The sequence below is a fragment of the Buteo buteo genome, chromosome 20 (genome assembly GCF_964188355.1).
Source record: "Buteo buteo chromosome 20, bButBut1.hap1.1, whole genome shotgun sequence".
NCBI lineage: Eukaryota > Metazoa > Chordata > Aves > Accipitriformes > Accipitridae > Buteo > Buteo buteo.
In genome coordinates, this window is record NC_134190.1 from 2,393,932 (window position 1) to 2,409,063 (window position 15,132).

At 42.6% G+C, this 15,132-nt stretch overlaps 1 long non-coding RNA gene across 2 annotated transcripts; it reads right to left on the reverse strand.

The window, feature by feature from the left end:
* Positions 1–1,818: 1,818 nt before the first annotated feature.
* Positions 1,819–14,686, reverse strand: LOC142042417 (uncharacterized). Of its 2 annotated transcripts, XR_012653761.1 has the most exons (5): positions 5,956–5,971; positions 5,825–5,868; positions 4,238–4,668; positions 3,591–3,666; positions 1,819–2,677 (listed from the first exon to the last, which is right to left on the reverse strand). It is a non-coding gene; the product is annotated as an uncharacterized LOC142042417 (long non-coding RNA). The 2 variants fall into 2 exon arrangements; XR_012653762.1 differs by lacking the exons at positions 5,825–5,868; positions 5,956–5,971 and adding an exon at positions 14,535–14,686.
* Positions 14,687–15,132: the final 446 nt, after the last annotated feature.

The window sequence follows — 15,132 nt, forward strand, 5'->3', positions numbered from 1 at the left end:
GGGGATTCACATGCTGATTTCAATGGGGAAGATTTCTCAGAGTTAGCACAGAGCTTCTCCTAAAAACTATAGCCACAAGGACACAATGTCCCTTCATTTTACCCTTCCTATCAGCAAGGAATAGTTAAATACAGTGGCTCCAGTGGAAAAGACAAAAGAGTCTAGAAGAGCTCAGAGCACTGGTGACCAGGACACTTGCCTGTGATAGGAGACTGAGGCTTAAGTACAAGATAAGCTGACCAAGACAGAGCATGTATATCCACTGTGAGGTGGTGGAGACCTACAGAAAAACAGTACTAGTTCAACAAAGCTGTAAGGTAATACCCCATACTACCAGAACTTAGAAGGATATACCTGATTTGTCCTGTAGCTAAAAATTTTCACAGGACAGAAGGAAGAAAAGAAAGAGGCACCAGCATTAGCAACATATCTACACAATCTCTTTGAATATATTTACTTCTTTCACTGCAGTTTCAAGTTTATTGTTGTTTTCTCACTGGAATTTTTTCTCTTTTTGTGAACAAAGAATTTTAAAGTCAGCTGCCAGCAGAACAGCAAAGCAAAATGGAAAAACAAAACAGAAACTGCTATGATTTCATTATTTTTACATGTTGCTGCACTGGCTTTAGTGAATTTTCTTGCACCTATCTTCACCCTTTCTTCTGCTCCTTCAATTTACATTTTGTGTTATGCCCTTCAGAAGCAAACAAGGTACAGAAAATTCTCATCTAAGAAAGATGGTATATCTGCAAGATTCTATTCTTGAACCTGCAGCATTTAGCAAATATTTTTCAGTGGGGTCTGGTTTAGAAATAGTTAAATTTAAAAATAAATCTTAACTTATCTTCAAAATAAACTGGAGGAATCTAAAAAATATTTTTCAGCATTAAATTTATGGTCACCTTCACTGTACATGGATGCTGTAACACAGGACACCAAAAGGTATACAGTTACTGCTTTGGTTTCAGTCAGCATGCACAAAAATGTCTTTGCATCTGCTTTATTGACAGATCAGAAAAGAAGTTGCAAATTAGTCAGATAAAGCAGTGACAACCTGTAGTGGTGAAAACAGATGGGATCATTTTAAAAATGTGGAATAGGCAAGTTAGTTACAATAAGTAGTGACTTTCAGTTTTAAACAACAGGACACAGGCTAACAAAAATTAGTTGGCTAAAGTATGATGCAAAACTTTTACATTCACTTAGAAAACTTTGTAGCATTCTACAATTTCCCTTTCTACACTCACCTTTCCAGGGAACTTAAAGGAGTCGTCTGTAAAGGCTTCTAAAAAGGAAGAATCTTAGGATTCTACAGAGATTTCTAAGTGATCATCCTTAATATAACAATTAATTAAAAACCCCTAGAGAATAATGTGCCTAGAGAACAAGGATCATGAAACCCTGCTTGATGTGTAACATTTATGAAGAGATGCTATGCTGATAAGATGAGATGACTAATATAAACTAAATATTGCCCTTGGCTATTTTCAGAGAGGTATTTGTCCAGCAAGTTTCAGCACCTTCAGATCACTTCTTAAATATTCTTCTTTTCCTAAATGAAACATTTAACTGCTAATTAACAGTTTATTTCCAGAAATGTTATACACTTTCTTATTCCTTATAGAGAAGGCTTAAAACTCAAGAAACATTTTGTGTCCCATTTCCCTGTTTAAGGCCTTTGTGTTTAAGGGAGGAGAAGAGAATAGGCTGAATTTTTAAAGTTTGATTTTTGCTTTATTTTTTTCTAATAGACAGTATGCATGACTGCAGAACAGACAGGATCACCAATACTATATAGTGAGAATTAAAATAAGAGGGTCTTTATTTCTAAAATCATGGTGACATCTCACAACGTGGCTAAAGCAACAGAAAATTAGTCTGTGAATCAAAGAAGTACTGATTTACTGAGGGGTCAGATAAGCAGCAATACTAACGTGTGGAGGGTGGCAGGACAGTGAAGGAGAAGCTATAGTAGACCACTGAGGCTCCCTTTTCCTTTCCAGGGAAGGAAGTGCTAAACCAGCATGGTTATCTTGTCTAATCTCACTCTCAAAACTGATATTTAAAATCTCTGTCTTTTAGCTAACAGGGGGAAGTCTCTCCCTTTCATATCTGAGATCACCAACACCAGGAAAGAACAAGCCCTCACATACGTCTGAAGTTCAGGTACTTCCCTGACTTTTGCCAGCCCATACATTTTCTCTCCAAAATAAATCTTCATCAGACGACATAGAACCAAATAAAAGATAACAGATCAATTTATGGTCCTGCAGCTTGCATATAATGCACATACAACCAAATTCCTCAACAAGCATCACTCCTTCGTGTGGAAGTACTAAGCTTCTACTTTACACACTTGCTGTTTTCCAGTGTGTTTTGCTTAACCTGAAGATTTCTGTTGGGTTAAGATGCGTAAGATCTATTTCACTCTGGTAGGGGTCAGCCTGCCTGCCCAGAACAAGAAATTACCAGCTGAAACATCTTTACAGACTGCATACCTTGATTCCTTAGAGCCTGTCTCTAAAGAAACTTTCCTATGATACCAGTCCATGTAATTTTAATTTCTGCTGAGTTTGCTGAAGGATGTACATGTCCTGGGATGATCTTCTCCTTTGAAACCAGATTTCAAACCTCAGACCACTATCTCCAACATCTCTGTCATTCCACTCTGTGCTGTCTGAAAGATACAAAACGATTTGCTGTTTACTACAAACAGAGCAAACTAATTTCTACATGTCATACATCTTAACTGAGAGAGCTCGGCATCTTGATTTCTTGGTTATGAACCTGCAAGTGCTTTCAGCTGGAGACTTGTTTTCACAAGAGTCAGTAGTTTGTGTCTGTCTTGTATGATTTCCTTCTAAAGAGTGCAGGGACACAGCAATGTTGCTGCTAGAAGATAGCATGCATCCTGTAACGATCAGAGGATTGAAATGAATTCAGTTAAACTGAGTCTATAACACAGGAGGTAGTAGTTGAATCACTATTCAGCTTCTACCGGTTGAAGACACACCAGCTGTCATCGCATGTGCAAGGTGAACTCTGGTTATGGCTCTAATTCTAGGGCTACAGCAGTTTAAACATGCACTTAAATTAAGCATATGTATCAGTATTTTGGCTATCCACAAACAACAGTGGACATGTCTGTATTCTCAATCCAAGTGACTGCAAATTAGAACTTCATATATTCACCCCTTGTTTTCCAAATGGTAAGACTCTTGAGCATTTTGTGTTTCTTACACACTTACGACATAGCAAAATAGAATATCCATACTTTGCTTATTCAGACCATCTCCAAACTTTGGAAAAAACAGCTTAAAATCTTTTCCCTAGAAAATAATAGTAAAAAATAATTTGTAATGTAATTTACAGCTAGATGCTGGTTCATTCTCCCAATAGTGCTAAAGAGAGCACATTCCTGTTCAGGGCAGGCTACTGAGAAAGGAGCATTGAGCATTATATAATTTTCCTAATAGGACAACAGGATTTAATTTACCTTGAATGACTGTTTGTACATATAGATGTCATATCCCCCATTAATCTTTCTTGTTTTGCTAAGCAAGGTAAGATCTTCAAAGAGGAAGACATACCTCAAATACTTCTTTCTTCCACAGCAAACAATAAAACCATCTTGACATTGCAGTTCCCTTGCTCTTTCAAATTAACCTGTTGAGAGAAAATGACAAAGTTCTGACAGATAAGAGAAGGCTGCATTGATTTCATCATGTCTAAGGAAGGGGGAGGAGAGAGTATGTCTACTCCAGAGCTAAAAGTAAGCTAAGCTACAGGGAAACATGGCATAACATTCTGAGAACATGTTGCTCTGGGTGCACAGCTGCATGTGTACTGCTGATTAAAAACAGAGCAAAGTGAATCTGCTGGAACCACTTTCAGATCTATCAGATAACTGAAAGGTTCAGGTATCTCTTCATCATGCTCACATGCAATTCCAGAGCCAAACAGCATGTCTAGGCCCTCTGCTGCACACAGGTCCTACAAGCAGAAGCATTTTAGGATAGGCATAGCTTCCCCCTACACACTGTTTTCGAAATTATGGTGTACAGCACTGGGCACTCCAGGATTTTGTTCCATAACTAAGTCTTACAAGCTCCAGAACAGGACAAATCATAGGTGTTAAAGCACTCCTTTCTGTTTCTCTTGGTGACATGCTATTTTGGAGATAAACCATGGCAGGAAAGTCAAGTGAAAAGCAAAGTAGCAGTGGAGAAATACTTACATCACATCCTTGAATAGCATCCATAGCAAGCAGGTCGTTTCCATGCCGTAGCTGGAATTTCACCATCTCCTCAGCAGTCCTCAGATCACTGAGTTTCTGCTCCTGGGCTTTTGTGCACTCCTTGATCATATCCTTCAGTAAAAGTGCATACTTGCTCATTTTTTGAATGGGCTTCAACAAATAGGAGGCCAAATCCATCTTAGCACCCAGCTTCTGTTTCTTATTTGGCAGAACTAGCAGAAATGGGTAAGTGCTGCTAAGCTGTGTTCCCTAAACAACTGTAAAATCAACAAGTAATGATCACACAATTTACATGAAGTAAGGAACTAGACTGTAATTACTTTAAAGAAGGCATTTCCATGGCTGGGTAGCAAGGCATCTGATTGTGGCTTGTTAGTGCTGTACAATGCATACATGCCAATCTGTTCTTCCTAAAAAAACAGAGAAGATGCTGTTAGTCCTTGCTACTTCTCTCCTAATCAATTCCTTTCTACCATTTGATTTATTTCAGTTAGAAGAAGCAAAAAAAAAAAAAAAAAAAATTGTCTGCATATAGATTTAGGGACGTTGTTTCTAAACTGTAGCTGTACTGATGTTTTATCCAGCCAGACATTAGCAGGGCAACCAAGGACTACATATGTAGGGAACTTAATTTTCTATAGGCATCAACCTTTCCAGATCCAACACTCTGTAAAACCAGGCAGTTGCAGTCATAGGTATTTCATTTTTTCAGATCAAAAGCTAATACAATATCAAAATTCTTAACCAGCATGGTTACTCTTAAAAGAGTACTAACATCCTATCTACCTGATCTAATTTCTTTAATATATGAGTACAGAAAAATCCTATGAGAATGGGCTAATGTCTCATAGCATTAACAACCTGCAGGAGTTATAAGTTCAGCTACTGAATGCAGCACAGACAGAAACACGGACACTTCCCTGTACAGTAGCCCCCTGGAGAGAAGATGGGATCATGCCCAAATTAAGGGCTACTAAACTTTAACAGAAGGCTCTTTTAAGCTCCCTAGAAAGGAGAAAGAATGAGAGAGAAAAAGAGACAGCTTGCCCAACATGCAGCAGGATCATGGGAAACTCTCTTGTCGTCTGCTTAGAACATTGAATGAAAAAAACGCTTGAAATGTTTGTCCCCCCATCTTGGGAAACACATGAATATCTTCCTACCTTTAAACTAAAAATGTTCAAACATATCATCCAAAGGTAAATAAACAGATCTTCCTTTCGTAAAACAACCTGAGCAATGAAATACAGCAAGAAGGGTTTGCTTTCAAGAGACAAACACAAACCATTTATTAACTTCCATCATCCATTTTTTATCTATTGTGAATCCAGCTGACACCGTTGTGCCCTAAAGGTATTTGCAAGACTGAAGCATAGCTACTTGATTAGAGAATACAATCATGAAAAATCAAAGCAAAGGATTATAGTCCTTTTCAAATAAAAAGCACAACATTTTTTGGCATTTTTCAGATCTCTAACTTCCTATGTATACTTCATTTCTCCTTCCTCCCATTAAGAAACAACTAAAGGAGAAAAACATCATGAAAAGGTAAAGCAAAAATCTTACCTCCCCACTCAGAAATCATTTTTTTGTTTTTAAATCCAGATTTTCTAAGAATAATTAAAGAGAAATTTATTTTAAAAACTGGTTCTGACCTGTGATGATTAGCTCCTGCATCAGCATTTTTACTCACTCACATCATCAGAGAAAACCTCTCCATTGCTCCCAGATACACTGAAGGATTGTATTCTTGTCTCCCTGACCCCTATTTTGTCATCCTAGCAGAAGAACATACCAACTATTAATGCTATAAAAAACTATTAAGCCTTAAGTCCTTAGGCAGGCATTTCTATATGAAAAACTATCCAGCTTCAGCAGTCTGTCTAACCTTGTAAGGGTCTCACAAATTCCAGCTGTGCCCACCCTAACAGACAAATGCTGAAGAATTCATTCTTCCTAATTCTTAGAGCCTGAAAGTATTTGTAAAATAAACTCCAAATTCAAGGAACTCTGTACGTGCTTTGTTACACAGTCAAACGTTTAGGAAATGCTTAGCAAATGACTCAAATGCTTAGCAAATGACTGATGAAGTCACACGCATTAACCTAGATGCTATCTGTATTACTGGCTGATAAAGAAGCGAGTTGTGGCGTTGAAGCAGATGACCCCAAGAGGCCCCTTCCGACCTTTCTGTGGTTAACAGGAGCATTGTACAGCTCACTGACAGAGCTAGGAGGAGACTTGGGAGACATCATTATTGGGAGACACCATTCTTGGGAGACAGTATCATAACTGTCATGTTCTGAATTTAAGTGCTCACTTTCTCAGGATTCTCTAAGCATAATTATTTCATTGATTTGTAAGTATAGCTAACTTTAAGAAAGTGTACTTGTGGTGGGTTAATCTTGGCTCTTGGCTGGCTGCCCTCTCACTCCCTCTCCTCAACAGGACAAGGGGCAGAAAATAAGATGAAAAAGCTTGTGGGCTGAGATAAAGACAGGGACATCACTTACCAAGTACCGTCATGGTCAAAACAGACTTGGCTTGGGGGAAATTAATTTAATTTATTGCCAATTAAAAATAGAGTTGGATGGTGAGAAATAAAGACAAAACTAAAAACACTTTCCCGCACCCACTCCTTCTTCTGAGGCTCCACTTCACTCCTTCATTCCTGACTTCTAGCTCTTCCGACCTTGAGTGACACAGGGGAGGATGGGGAATGGAGGGTTGTGGTCAATTTGTAACAGTTGGTCTCTTCCTCCTCACACTTTTCCCCTGCTCCAGCATGGGGTCCCTCTATGGGATACAGTCCTTCACAAACTCTTCTAGCATAGGCTCTCCAAGGGCTGCACTTCTTCAAGAACTGCACTGGTGTGGGTCTTCTCCACACTGGTAGTCATTCAGGAAAAGACTGATCCAGCGTGGGTGCCCCACAGGCCACAGTTCCTGCCAGGAGATTGCTCCTCTGTGGGCTCTCCATGGGTTGCAGCTTTCTTTAGAGCACATCCCCCTGCTCCGGCGTGGGGTCCTCCCCGGGCTGCAGGTGGAGATCTGCTCCACTGTGGACCTCCCTGGGCTGCAGGGGGACAGCCTGCCTCACCAGGGTCTTCCCCGCAGGCTGCAGGGGAATCTCTGCTCCGGCGCCTGGAGCATCTCCTCCCCCTCCTTATTCACTGACCTGGGGGTCTGCAGGGTTGTTTCTCCCACTTTTTCTCACTCCTCTCTCTCACAGCTGCTGCACAGTGGTTTTTACCCTTTCTTAAATATTTTAACAGAGAGGCACCACCAATGCTGCTGATGGGCTCAGCTTTGGCAAGCAGCGGGTCCATCTTGGACCTGGCTGGAACAGGCTCTGTCCAACATGGGGGCAGCTCCTGATCTCTTCTCACAGAGGTCATCCCTGCAGCACCCCCCCTCAATACCGAAATGTTGCCATGTAAGCCCAATACAGTACTATTAACATGTAAATGCAAATTTAGGGAGAGAGGAGGAATAAATCCACCTATCAGAATAATGTAACCAGCCTATCTTTCTTCCTGCACACAATTGCAACACTGGTTATTAAAGTCTTCTTTCATGCAGAAAATTGAATATATAGCTACCACTGGACAGAAAAATGTGAGGCTATGGAACAGAATTTAATCTAATCCATGTTCCTATTTATGCCATTTATACCTGGCTCTGATTCAAGTATGCAGGCAATTCCTATTCAAATTTGCATACCTGTTTAAAATAGCGTTGTAACTCTCGTGATCCCCTTTTTTGCTCCATAGCAAGACAAAGTCAGGAAGAAGAAAAAAAAGAGTGACACGCTATTTAAAACAGCAAAATATTTAGTATCTGGTTTTACTTTCTCCAAGTGTCTTTGAATTAGCTTTCATTTTCTGAAAAACATTCTTGTGCTTAAGTATGAGTTAAGCTGAGAGGAAGATGGAGAAAGAACCATTTACCAAATACACCCGAATCATACTAGGCTGTAAGACCAGCTTCAGTCTTAAAACTGTATATATAAAAACCATATCTATATCATACCTCCCACTCTTTTCCAACTAAAAATCTGTGGCATTTAGCGCACATCCAGAGCAGATGGATAAAAAAGTCCCCAGCTATGTGATGCTTTGTCCGTCAGCAACAAGTAACCGTGGTCAGAAGTTACATTTAGTAAGTTCACAGAGTGACAGAACGTCTTTTATTGGAAGGGACCCGTAAGGATCATCGAGTCCAACACCCTGCTCTTTGCAGCCCTGCCTAAACAGCCTGTTAGGCTCGTAGTTCTCAGCGAGGCTCCAAACACCAGCACGTGACAGAAAACATTGCACCATTATATACTCCGTTTCACAAAAAGGACAAGAACTCGGTGTCAGGGCCCTGAGTGCGCTGGCAGGCCCCGATTGGCCTCGCCTGGAAGCTCTACCACACTGTCCACCCATGGGCCCGGCGGCTCCCTCCAGGCTCCATTTTGGGCCCTGGCTCCCTCCCTGCCACACAGGCCTGCCTCCACACGCCTTTGTGCCTCCACCCCTGTCGATCGGGACGCCGACCTCCTGGCCAGGTCTGGACCTGGCTCCCACTAGGGAGAGCCTGACGGTCTGGGCCCTTGACTGACACCGTCCGCCATCCCTGGGCCTGCCCTCCTCCCTTGCCTGGATGCTGCGGGCCGGGCCCTGGCTGGTGACACGCTTGTCCTGCCGGCCCTAGTAACGTCACGCTTGCTCCCCTGTTCCTTCAGCTGGCCCCTGAAATTTCCTGAAATCGGAAATACGGAAGGCAGATTACTTCGTCGCTAACGCATTATGGGATTTAAACACGTTGGCCAGGTAGCTTTAAAATAATTAGCAGGGACAGGACCCTAGAGGGAACACAGACTGATGGACAACAGCATAATTTTGTCACAGGTTGAGACTTGCACTTCAGATGACACAGCAGGCGACAGAAGCTGTCGTTAACTCAAAATGTCAGACGAGAAGAACACATCCTCTTTTGATATGAGACCTAGGTGTTTGAGAAAGCAGTGGCTGACAGAGAGTGGGAAATCTCTGCAGTGCTCCGGCTCTTTCAGAAAGCATCGGCTGTGGAAATCGGTGAGTTTCTTGAGGTTCCCAAAGATAGTGCTCTTCTTCCCTCACAAACCTTGAGGTAAATCATTTTTTTCTATTTCTGGAAAATAGTTGTTGATGATATATCCTAAGGATCTAACATACCCCCTTTCTGTTGTGATCATCTCATCCATTATAAGCTGTACTTTATTGCTGAAAGACAATTGTTTTAAAGCACTGACAGGTTATTACAAGGTGTAAACAGTGAACTCTTCCTGCTTGCACGCTTTATTCACCTCTACACATATCTGATGAAAAATCACCTGCTCAGCCACCTAAGAGTTCTTTTCTCTTGTCAGTTACAACTTTATGGTCTACCTAAATGCAGGTGTTTTTCACAGACAAAACAGAGAACTGAAGTTGGTCTTATGAAAACTAATTATCAAAAAAAAGGAAGAAAGCAAAATGCTTGAATGTGGCTAAGGATACCATTCCATGTCAAAGACCCCATTACTGCATACACAAAAGTGAATTTATTTCATTCTTGCATTTAAAATGGGAAACAGAACTAAATTTCTGGGATGATAAACTATCATGCAGTCAAGTTTTCATGATTTTTCCTAACCAACATATCATCTGACACTGAGAAAGATGTTGTTAAGACTAAAGTATGTGATCTTTCTCAAAGACACACTTTCAGAAAAACAACTTTTAGCTGAAGACTGTGCAGAAAAAAAGCTAAGAACCAGGCAAAATAAAGGATGGTGGTGGAAAGGATGGTGTGATTTTTAGTGTACCAGATACTTAACAAGACTGAAACAAACCACATTTCATGGAGAAGACAAAATTTTCCTTGGAAAATGAAGTTGAGAAATATAAAGAAATTAAAATAAACTTTCTTTAACACTGAGGTTTTCATTTTCTGGGAATCAAAACTATTCTAAGTCCTGGTTATACAAAGCAGAGAAAAATTATTTCAGTATTCTTGTATTGTTTCTGCTTTCCTCATAATAACAAGTCTTCAATAATTTAAACATATAACACCTAAAAAAAACCCCCAAACCCCAAAAGGTTTTGGACCAATAATACAGTAACATACTTTAATCTTAACAATAACAAATAGATTTAAAAATAAACTTACAAGAATATTCATTATAACAGAAATTGCTGTTTGGTAAACCTCCAATTACAAGTGCAGAGTATTTACTATTGTTCTAAGATGTAGTTGAGATAAATATCAGCAAGCAAAGGCACACATATTTACATGGCTAATTTATTTTATTCTTTAATATAAGTCTTAGAGAGATCAACTATCTGTCTAATCAGTATTTCTTGTTCAATGGAAGAAATACTCTGTAACTTAATCTGATAATTTACTCAGTACTTCTAATTTTGAATCTGACTTCTATTTTTACGGTCAGGAAAATACCAAAACCCATTCCATGCCCAGTGTTTGAAGGTCCCACCCCCCATTGCTCTCAGTCTAGTTTTCAGCAGTCCATTGTACAGTTCAATTTTCCTGGAGGCTGGTGAATGATAGGGAATGTGATATACCCACACAATGCCATGCTCTTTGGCCCAAGTATCTATGAGGTTTTTTCGGACATTAGTCCCATTGTCTGACTCAGTTCTTTGTGGAGTGCCATATTGCCACAAGAGTTGCTTCTCAAGGCCCAGGATAGCGTTCCAGGCAGTGGTATGGGACATGCGATATGTTTCCAGCCACCTGGTTGTTGCTTCCACCATTGTAAGCCCATGGCGCTTGCCTCAGTGAGTTTGAGGGAGTGTGATACAGTCAATCTACCGGGCCTCCCCATATTTATATTTCAGCTATCATCCTCCATACCACAGAGGCTTTAACCACTTGGCTTGCTTGATTGCAGCACATTTCACATTCATGAATAGCCTGTGTGATAGTGTCTATGGACAAGTCCACCCCTCGATCACAAGATGTATGTTGCATCTCTTTCTTGATGGCCTGAAGTATCATGGGCCCACCGAGCCATAAATAGCTCACCCTTATGTTGCCAGTCCAAATCCACCTGAGCCACTTCAATCTTAGCAGCCTGATCCACCTTTTAGTTGTTTTGATGATCTTCAGTGGCCCAACCCTTGGGTACATGAGCATATACATGACGTACTTTTACAACCAGCTTCTTTAGCTGGGCAGCAATATCTTGCCACAATGGGGCAGCTCAGATGGGTTTACTTCTGCGCTGCCACTTGCTCTGCTTCCATTGCTGTAACCACCCCCACAGGGTATTTGCCACCATCCACGAGTCAGTACAAAGATAGAGCACTGGCCACTTTTCTCAATCAGCAATATCTAAAGCCAGCTGGATGGCTTTCACTTCTGCAAAGTAGCTCGATTCACCTTCTCTTTCAACAGCTTCTGTGACTTATATAGGACTCCATACAGCAGCCTTCCACCTCTGATGTTGTCCCACAATGCGACAAGACCCATCAGTGAACAGGGCATATTGCTTCTCATTTTCTGGCAGTTTATTACATGGTGGGGGTTCTTCAGCATGTGTCACCTCCTCCTCTGGCGACATTCCAAAATCTTTGCCTTCTGGCCAGTCCATGATCAATTCCAAAATTCCTGGGTGACTGGGGTTTCCTATGCGAGCTTGTTGTGTGATCAGTGCCACCTGCTTACTCCATGTGGCATCAGTTGCATGATGTGAGAGGAGACCCTCCCTTTGAACATCCAGCCCGGCACTGGCAGTCGGGGTGCTAAGAGGAGCTGTGTTTCAGCACCAACCACTTCTGAGGCAGCTTGAACTCCTTCATATGCTGCCAATATCTCTTTTTCAGTTGGAGTATAGCGAGCCTCGGATCCTCGATATCCCTGACTCCAAAACCCCAGGGGTCAGCCTCAGGTCTACCCCGGTGCTTTTTGCCAGAGACTCCAGGTAGGGCCATTCTCCCCTGCTGCGATATGGAGCACATTTTTAACATCTTGTCCTGCCCGGACTGGCCCAAGGGCTACTGCATGAACAATCTCCCGTTTAATTTGTTCAAAGGCTTGTCATTGTTCAGGGCCCCATTTGAAATTGTTTTTCTTCTGAGTGACTTGACAGAGAAGGCTTATAATCAGACTGTAATTTGGAATATGCATTCTCCAAAACCCCACAATGCCTAAGAAAGCTTCTGTCTCCTTTTTGCTAGTTGGTGGAGACATGCTATTTTGTTGATCACATCCATCCATTGGCATCTGATGACGCCTGTCTTGCCATTTTATTCCTAAAAACTGGATCTCCTGTGCAGGTCCCTTGACCTTACTTTGGTTTATGGCAAAACTGGCTTCCAGAAGGATTTGGACAATTTTCTTCCCTTTCTCAAAAGCTTCTTTTGCTGTGTAGCTCCATATGATGACATCATCAATGTATTGTAAGTGTTCTGGAGCTTCACCCTTTTCCAGTGCAGTCTGGATCAGTCTGTGGCAAATGGTGGGGCTGTGTTTTCACCCCCAGGGCAGTCGATTCCAGGTGTACTGGACACCCCTCCAAGTGAAAGCAAAGTGTGGCTGGCACTCTGCTGCTGGAGGGATTGAGAAAAACACATTAGCCATGTCAGTTGTGGTGTACCACTTGGCTGTTTTTGACTCCAGTTCATATTGAAGTTCTAATGTGTCCGGCATGGCAGCACTCAGCGGTGGCGTGACTTCATTCAGGCCACAATAGTCAACTGTTAGTCTCCACTCTCCATTAGACTTTCATATTGGCTATATGGGGCTGTTAAAGGGTGAGCGAGTTTTCCTGATCACCCCTTGGCTCTCCAGTCGACGACTCAGCTTATGGATGGGAATCAGAGAGTCTTGGTGCGATACTGCTGCCGGTGCACCGTCGTGGTAGCAATTGGCAGCTGTTGTTCTTCAACCCTCAGCAACCCCACAACAGAAGGGTCCTCCAAGAGACAGGGGAAGGTGGAAAGCTGTTCAGTTTCCTCCATCTCCAAGGCAGCTATACCAAAGGCCCACTGGTACCCTTTGGGGTCCTTGAAATACCCTCTCCTGAGGTAGTCTATGCCAAGGGTGCACAGGACCTCTGGGCCAGTCACAATGGGGTGTTCGTGGCACTCGTTCCCCGTTAGACTCACTTCAGCTTCCAATACAGTTAGCCGGTGGGATCCCCCTGTCACACCAGGAATACAGATGGGTTCTGCCCCTTTATACCTTGATGGCCCTAGGGTACATTGTGCACCGGTGTCCACTAGAGCCTTCTACTCCTGTAGGTCAAACGTGCCAGGCCATTGAATCTACACAGTCCAATAAACTCGATTGTCCCTTTCCTCCACCTGGCTGGAGGCAGGGCCCCTCTAATCCAGGTCATAGTATTCATTACTCACTTTTTGTAGATGTGAATCAAAAGTCCCTTCAAGAGAATCAGAAATGAGATCAACCCTCTACTCTGTCTGGGGAATTGCCTGCTGGAAATTGGAGCAGCATTTTTCCAGGAGGAACCCCCTTTTGTGGTTGTTTTTTCCTCACAACTCATGTGCCTGTGCATCTAGGGTCGAGGTAGGTTTTCCATCCTACTTCCTCATGTCCTCGCCATGGTCACGCAGGTAAAACCACAGGGTACCCCATGGTGTGTATCTTCTATCATCGCCTCTTCTTGAGCAGAGGAACACTCGCTCACTCCTAATAGCTGAGACAGGGGCCTGTACTGCTGGGGAGTAAGATGTATCCTCTCTGAAGTGCTGGAACTCCCACGACAGCTTCTCCACAGCCGAGATGCAGGCCCGTAGGGAGGAAGAGAGATTTCCTTCATATTGCCAGATTTGGCCAGCCACTTCATCCACTGTTTGTCCCCTGCCTTCTTTCCAGGACATCACTGCCAATGAGTTGGCATACAACGCTGGTGCACTTAGTAGAAACTTCTGCCACATGGGTTGTGTGCATCGGATTTCATCTGGATCTGTGGGTAACTGCTCGTTATCTGGATCATTATAAATCACCTCCAGCATGGCTAATTCCCTCAGGTACTGGCTACCTCTCTCCATGGTGGTCCACTTGCCTGGGTGACACTTAACATCTTCCTTGAAGGGGTACCTTTCCTTCACACCTGACAAAAGTCACCTCCAGAGGCTGAGGACTTGTGTCTTTTTTCCAATTGCTTTGTCAATGCCCCCTTACCTAGACAAGGATCCCAGCTGCTTGGCTTCCCTACCCTCTAATTCCAAACTACTGGCCCTGTTACCCCAGCATTGGAGCAGTGAAGTAACAATGTGCTCACCTGGATGGTGGCTGAAATCCTTCTGCATATCCCACAGCTCACTCAGGGATAGGGATCGGGTGATTATCTCTGGCTCTGTCTCTTCCTCCTGTCCTTGTGATGACCCTGGTTCACCTTCATCCCTCACTAAGGGAACTGATTTTTTGGTGTGTGTTTCTTCCTCTGTTTAGGAGCGACTGACACCGGCACAGGTTGGTTCTCTGGTTCAGCTGCAGTGCTTGTCATGAGGGTTGGAGTTGACTGACGAGCCGCAGTGTCTGTCGGTCTGTTTTCCCTCCCTTCCCCTGAGGGTGCTGCACAGTATCAAGCAGTGTTTTCTAGATACTGGCCAGAGCCCAGCACAGTGTGATAAGTTGTGCCTCTTTCTTTGGAATAACCACAGAATTTTCCTTTCAAATATTCTATCACTTTATCAAGGTCCTGTAGCTGTTTGGGAGCCAAGTTCCAAACTATTGGAGGTGAGTTCTCTAGATACCTGCCCATATTCTCTTACATGCCATGCCACCCATGACTATCCAGTTTGGGGCAGATCTCTGTGTAATATTCTTTAAAAAAAATTTTGTAGCCCTAAACCAGACGTCAAACACATTCAGGAGAC